Here is a 6098-nt window from a genome sequence, read left to right as displayed (position 1 = left end):
CTTTGGCCAAATATGAGGTTAATTTGGTCAGAAACCCACATGCAGGTGTCAACATGGGGGGGTTGTATGGACCATACCCCTGGCAAAATATTGGGTGGATTTATCTCCCCATCCCCCCGGGATCTACGCCTCACACCGACACCGCCTGGCTAATAATTATTTGGTGCAGCAGAGACACTAAAATGAATACACGGGATCGATACACGTGAATTGCTATGCACGATTTTGATATCAGACGAAAATCTTCGGATACCGGGTTAGAAAATGATGAATATCTCCGTAAATGATTTTTTCTCAAGAAACCAGATGTGGTCTCATACACTTGAAAATACGTGTTGAACAGATATGATAGTCGCTAGAATGCGCTTTGAAAATTGGCCGTGCGCTTTGAACTCAAAATCTAACCAAAACTCTAATTTTATATTGCGTTGGTCCTGTATGGACTACAGCGTGTAGTACAGCTGCACTCACTACAAGGCAGTATAAAAGTCGATGACCATTGACCTCAATGGGGTATACAAGCTTATTCACGCACAACCAAGATCAATTACCCGGCTATTGTGAGTAGCCTTAGTCATGTCCCTCGACTAATTATTCGTCTCAAAGAGCTTCAAAGGTCTGAACCAAATGGCCAATCGTGAATGTGGATTCAACCTACCATGGCGATTTCTGCCATGAAGATATAGGGTCGATGACACTGTGCGCCTATGACTGTGAGAGTTCCGAATATCAGAAAATTAGTCATTTCCCCATTGAAAACCGTGTAATACATAATTAGTGGTGTTGAACCATACGATCGTTTACCGCGGCTTCATTTCACTATTTAAGATACAGTTTTGGATAATGTTTTCTTTACGAGTTGATGGAGCAACATACATCAATAGGTATTGGATGGGTTATCAATGAAGTGTTTCTCCGTTGGCTAATTGTTATTGCAGTAAACATTTTCTGTATACAGCCACTAAACACTATAGCCATCATATATAAATACCTAGACCTATTACGAATCATGGATTTAGACGAGTTAGCTGGAGGAATGGTGTTTTTTGTTTGAAAAAAGTTTTTTATGCCGAAAAATGACGAACATTAGCACTACATCTCCAAAAGGAAGCTATTTACATCACAGTGTACTATCCGTCACCTAACCGTGACAGTGGCCGACCAGGCCTTATATCAAGTATGCCTGGACCTGGAGCTAAAATGAGCTCGTGGTCCCAAAGATGGCTCCTGGTCCTATAGTTTTAGTGTAAAATATTGGACACACCAGGAGCCAAAACATGGCCAACCATGGGGTAAAAAAAGCCTGCGTACCTGCTTAATATAAGCATTGTGGCCGACACTAGTTACAAAGAGTGAACGACAAAGTGTTGGGCCTCAAGTGTCCAAAAGGCCAACTTTACGACCGAAACTGAGGTACGTCTAATTTTGTGTTCAGCTCAAAAGTTTAAAAATACTAAATTATTTTAGTATTATTCAAAATAGGGAGGGGCAACGTGCCCCGGGCGCCACCCTTGGGGGCGCCAAATTGACCTATTCAGCATCGATTCTGCGCCCCTACAAGCGATGAAAGTAAAAAATTTCGCGCATTTCAGCCAAAAATCAATTGAAAGAACATTGTAAGACCAATATTCAACTTCTAGTACACTCTTATTTCGCCAATTAAAAAAGTCTTAAACAATCTTAATCAATCTTAAACTCGTGTTAGTTACGTGGTCCTCTCGTCGAAATATTGGTTAAGGGCCCTTAATTTTCTTGTTGTTTAAGGCTCAAATCAATAGTTGGTTAAAACTTTTAACCAATAAATGCATATAGCACTTTAACCAGCTTCAAGTTTAAGTGCTTAACCAACTAGGTTGTTTAAGGTCTTTTAATCAATATTTGCTTAATAACTCTAAACAGAATAATGATTTATATGTTCTATTTTATCTAAGGATTGTTTAAGAAATACAACTGCTTAATCAATGGTTGTATTGGATTTAATTATGACTGGGACTTTCTTTCTTTCTTTTTTTTTAAATTTTTACACTGAAACATAATTCATGATAGATTTGAAGTCATCAGATCTTGGTCAACTGTGAGATTCGTTCAAAAATACAATTTCATGCATAAATTTTTTTTTTTTTTTTTATCAGTTCAACCCGCTATGTATCCGGGCAATGTATCCGAGTAAAAAATTAAAATCTAGTAAGCCTTTCTCTCTCGCATGCATTACGATACAATGCTAAAATACAATACATCTCGTCTACATTGTAAGCTATTGTGCGTATGCCCAAAACTGAACATCGCGGTACACACATTGGTGATATACATGTGCCGTGCACGTAGAACAGTACAGTACAGTATCGTTAGAATGTCAATCCCAATGACGTTGTTAAATCTAGCAAATGAACGCATCAATATCCATCCTTTATGTCTCAACGATGCCTATGCATAACTTATCAAACGAATCTCGAGTTTGGTGCAACCTGATTGACTCAAACCTACCTATTTGAACGAAGTTTCAGGAGACCATAAGCAGCACGACCAGCATTCACTCGTGGCCGCCATTTGCTTTTGTCATTTTAAACAATAATTGGTTAAAATTCCGTGGCGCGAGATGTATCGTTAAACAGGTAAAGTACAATTCCACTAAACATTACACAGTTTAACGCCTTTTAAAAAAAAAAAAATAACCACCTTTATACGCTCGAGTTTAACAGTCTTTTAACATACGTTAAACTTTGCAGATTAAGCGCAAAATCACGCCTTTGAACATTAATTGTTTAAAAATTTTAAACTTTTCTTCTTATACTTGGCGACTGTTAACTGCCGGAACAAGAGTGTAGCCAAAATTAATTAGCGGTAGGCCTTCTTTGTCCAAAGTTTCTCGCGCTACGCGCGCTATTGTTTCAAGAACGGGGTGCCATTATATATCCATTATGTCCCTGCCCGCGTCTAAGATATTCTCGGATGCGGGGGGGGGGGTAAGGGCGCCAATTTTGTTTCTTGCCCCGGGCGCTACCAACCCTATAGTTACGCCACTCAGTGGTAGGGTGACGATTATTATACAGTTCGTGAAATTATTTCAATGGTTCACAGTCAATTTAATTTCAGGTATAGTTGGGAAAACTATAATTATAATTTTATGAAAAGAATTTACAGAATTGTCAGACCAATATCAGGTTAAGGGGGTACTACACCCCTGCCCAATTTTTTGCCTATTTTTGCATTTTTCTCAAAAATTATAGCGCATTGGTGACAGGTATGATATGTATATCATAGGGGCAAGGACTACGACTACTGCACTGGAAAATTTATTTCAACACAGACAACAGTTGTGGAGTTACAGTCAAAAATGAGGGAAAACCAATATTTGATCAATAAATCAATAACTACATGCCGTGAGTTGCTGAATTTTCAGTACAGTAGTTGTAGTACTTGCCCCTATAATATACATATCTTATTTGTAACCAATGCGCTATAATTTTTGAGAAAAATGCAAAAATAAGCACAAAATTGGCCAGGGGTGTAGTACCCCCTTAATCATTGGTTTTTCTTCACTCATAGTTTTCTACCAGGGATGTGAAAAATGTATACACTGTGCATTTTTTCCATCGCAAATCCGTCTCGGTAACGCGCCTGAATAGAACAATAAAGGCTTACTCGTGACCCTATTTCACTTGACTTTTAACCAAATGACTTGCTCAATGAACCTGTACCATTGACTATATAGAAAAATTGTATCAGTAACCCCTGAAAAGAACAATACAGGCCCGGAATACAGGGTGCAAAGTTAAAATGATCTGTACCTACACTCTAAATAAAAATAGTGAAGATTACTCATGTGGAGTAAACAGAGTAAGAAAACGTGTCAAATGGAACTCAATATTGTTTTAATTTTACTCAAGTTGAGTGCAATTTAATTAATATTAAGTTCCATTGACTCATTTTGTTGTCCTGTTCCTTTTTACTCAACAATTTAGTATTTACATTGTAATTTAATTCATTATTCGAGAACAGTGGACACTCTGAATACAAAATATGCTGCACTTATGATAGAGTGTTGCCTTTCTTCTTCACATATTAAAAAAAAATTTAAACATATGGCAAGTTAAACAGGGATGTGAGAGATTCTTTCATATTCCAAATATATGACTACCCATTTTCATGCCAATCATACACTAATCGCACAGGCGTGAGTGATTTCAGCATAATGTGAAATTTCTATAGAATTACGATACAGGTCTTTTGCCTATTCTTTGATAATTAATGGTGCGATGCAGAGTTACAGCGTAGGACGTTTAGTGCGGGGCGAAACATTCCAATTTTTTTTATTCATCTATCGCTATGGTAACAGTCCTGTTGCTTCACTACTTCTACGGCGAATACAAACCGAGATGATAGTTTCCCGAAATGCATTACTAACGAGCGAACATCATGGAGAGAAATCAACTTGTGTCATCCAGTAGGTATATAGATTCGTTTATTAGAGAGTTTGCGAAATGGAGTTTGAAACCACAAACTTTAACGTCTAGAGGATTATAGAGGATTATGTATTCAAAACCACTCTGCCATTAAAGCCGCTGGAAGTAGAAGTTAACGCGAGAATCTATAGTGTGCCGCTTTGTATATAGATTTGTGTGTGCTCATCACCAAATCAGTTTGCGAAACGAAGTTTTGTCATGACTTCCACTTCAAGGGGATTAAGTTCCCGTAAAAATGGCCTGGTTTTACTTCAGCAAGCAGTGTGCCATACTTCTGGAAGAGTAAAGCAGGTGCATAACATTTTTAGATATAACATGGCATAGGTTGTGCCTGGTGAGAGAGAGGGTAGGGAGGAGGAGAGGGAGGGTATTGGAAGTGGACAGTGAGGTGCATTGACGGTAGCCAAGGGGGGGGGGGGCAGCTCCCCCATGGGACATCTTGTCTTCCCCTGTTGGATGCTGGCCGCCGTGATATTTTACGCTTTTAGGCCTTTTCAGCCATATTTTGGCCATTTTTGTAAAAATGTTTCCCTTTGAGCCACGCCCTCCTAACAGAAAAACCCTGACAACGTCACTGGGGATGGGAAACAGGAGTGCGAGTGGGGTATTATAGGAGGGGTCAAGTTTAAGAGAGCGAGTACAGAATACAGATAGATGGGGGAATAGGGGGGAAATATGGAGAAGGTAGGGAAACAGAAGGGGAAGGGGAGAGAGATTGAGAAGGAGGGGAAAAATAAAGAATAGGTATTTCATTAGGCTTTGCGTAATAATATGAAATTGACAAAGCTGACGAGCCTTTATTAAATAATATATATAGGCCTATGACTATCGTAAGAATATTAATTGAAACGTACAGCTAGTTTCAAAATAATATGATAAGGAGATTAGCTGGGTCCCGATATAATCCTCGTTGAGTGGTATCGCGAGTTCATTCATGTTTATTCAAACTTGAAGTGGGACTAATAACCACTTGACTAAACAAAAGAGATACATTTTGATGCAGTCGGTTACAAGCTCTTACACATGCTCTACTTTTGAACGCACATTGATACACATGTCCCGAGTTTAAGGGACAAGACGCTGTTGGTGTAGTAACCAATCATACGTTGGCGTTGGAGTAAATTTGAGCAAGAAATCCAATCGATATTTCTGAAGTTGCCTTTCCAGTTGAAGTAAATCTTCAAACTTCATTTCGCAAACTCTCTTGTATCTGTTTAACAGTCTGTACATAGATAATATAAAGTCGATAATTTATATTATCGAGTACAGCTCATTGTCCATGTTGTCAGATGTCTGGATGATTTTCAGTCACACACACAAAATGAATAGGAGAATTCTGAAAATAAATGTAAATGTAAAGTTTGTGCGCGTACGACCTGTAGTTAAGAATTTATGGGGCACAGAAGGTCTAAGGTCGATTTACTTGTTGTGCATGGTTGCTCCAATTTTCGTAAAAGTTGAGTTGAGTATCTTTTATACATAGGATGCTTCAGTTTTAACACAAAAATATTTCATTGAAAACCCTCCCACTCGGCGATTTCAAAAGGTAACCACGCTTCCCTAGAATGTGCAATAAATTAGCATTACAAATTTTCTTATTTTAGCAGCATTCTAGAAACCTTGGCGTACGGCGAT

Source organism: Amphiura filiformis, chromosome 3 (genome assembly GCF_039555335.1).
Source record: "Amphiura filiformis chromosome 3, Afil_fr2py, whole genome shotgun sequence".
Lineage (NCBI taxonomy): Eukaryota > Metazoa > Echinodermata > Ophiuroidea > Amphilepidida > Amphiuridae > Amphiura > Amphiura filiformis.
This window is presented reverse-complemented; position numbering follows the sequence as displayed.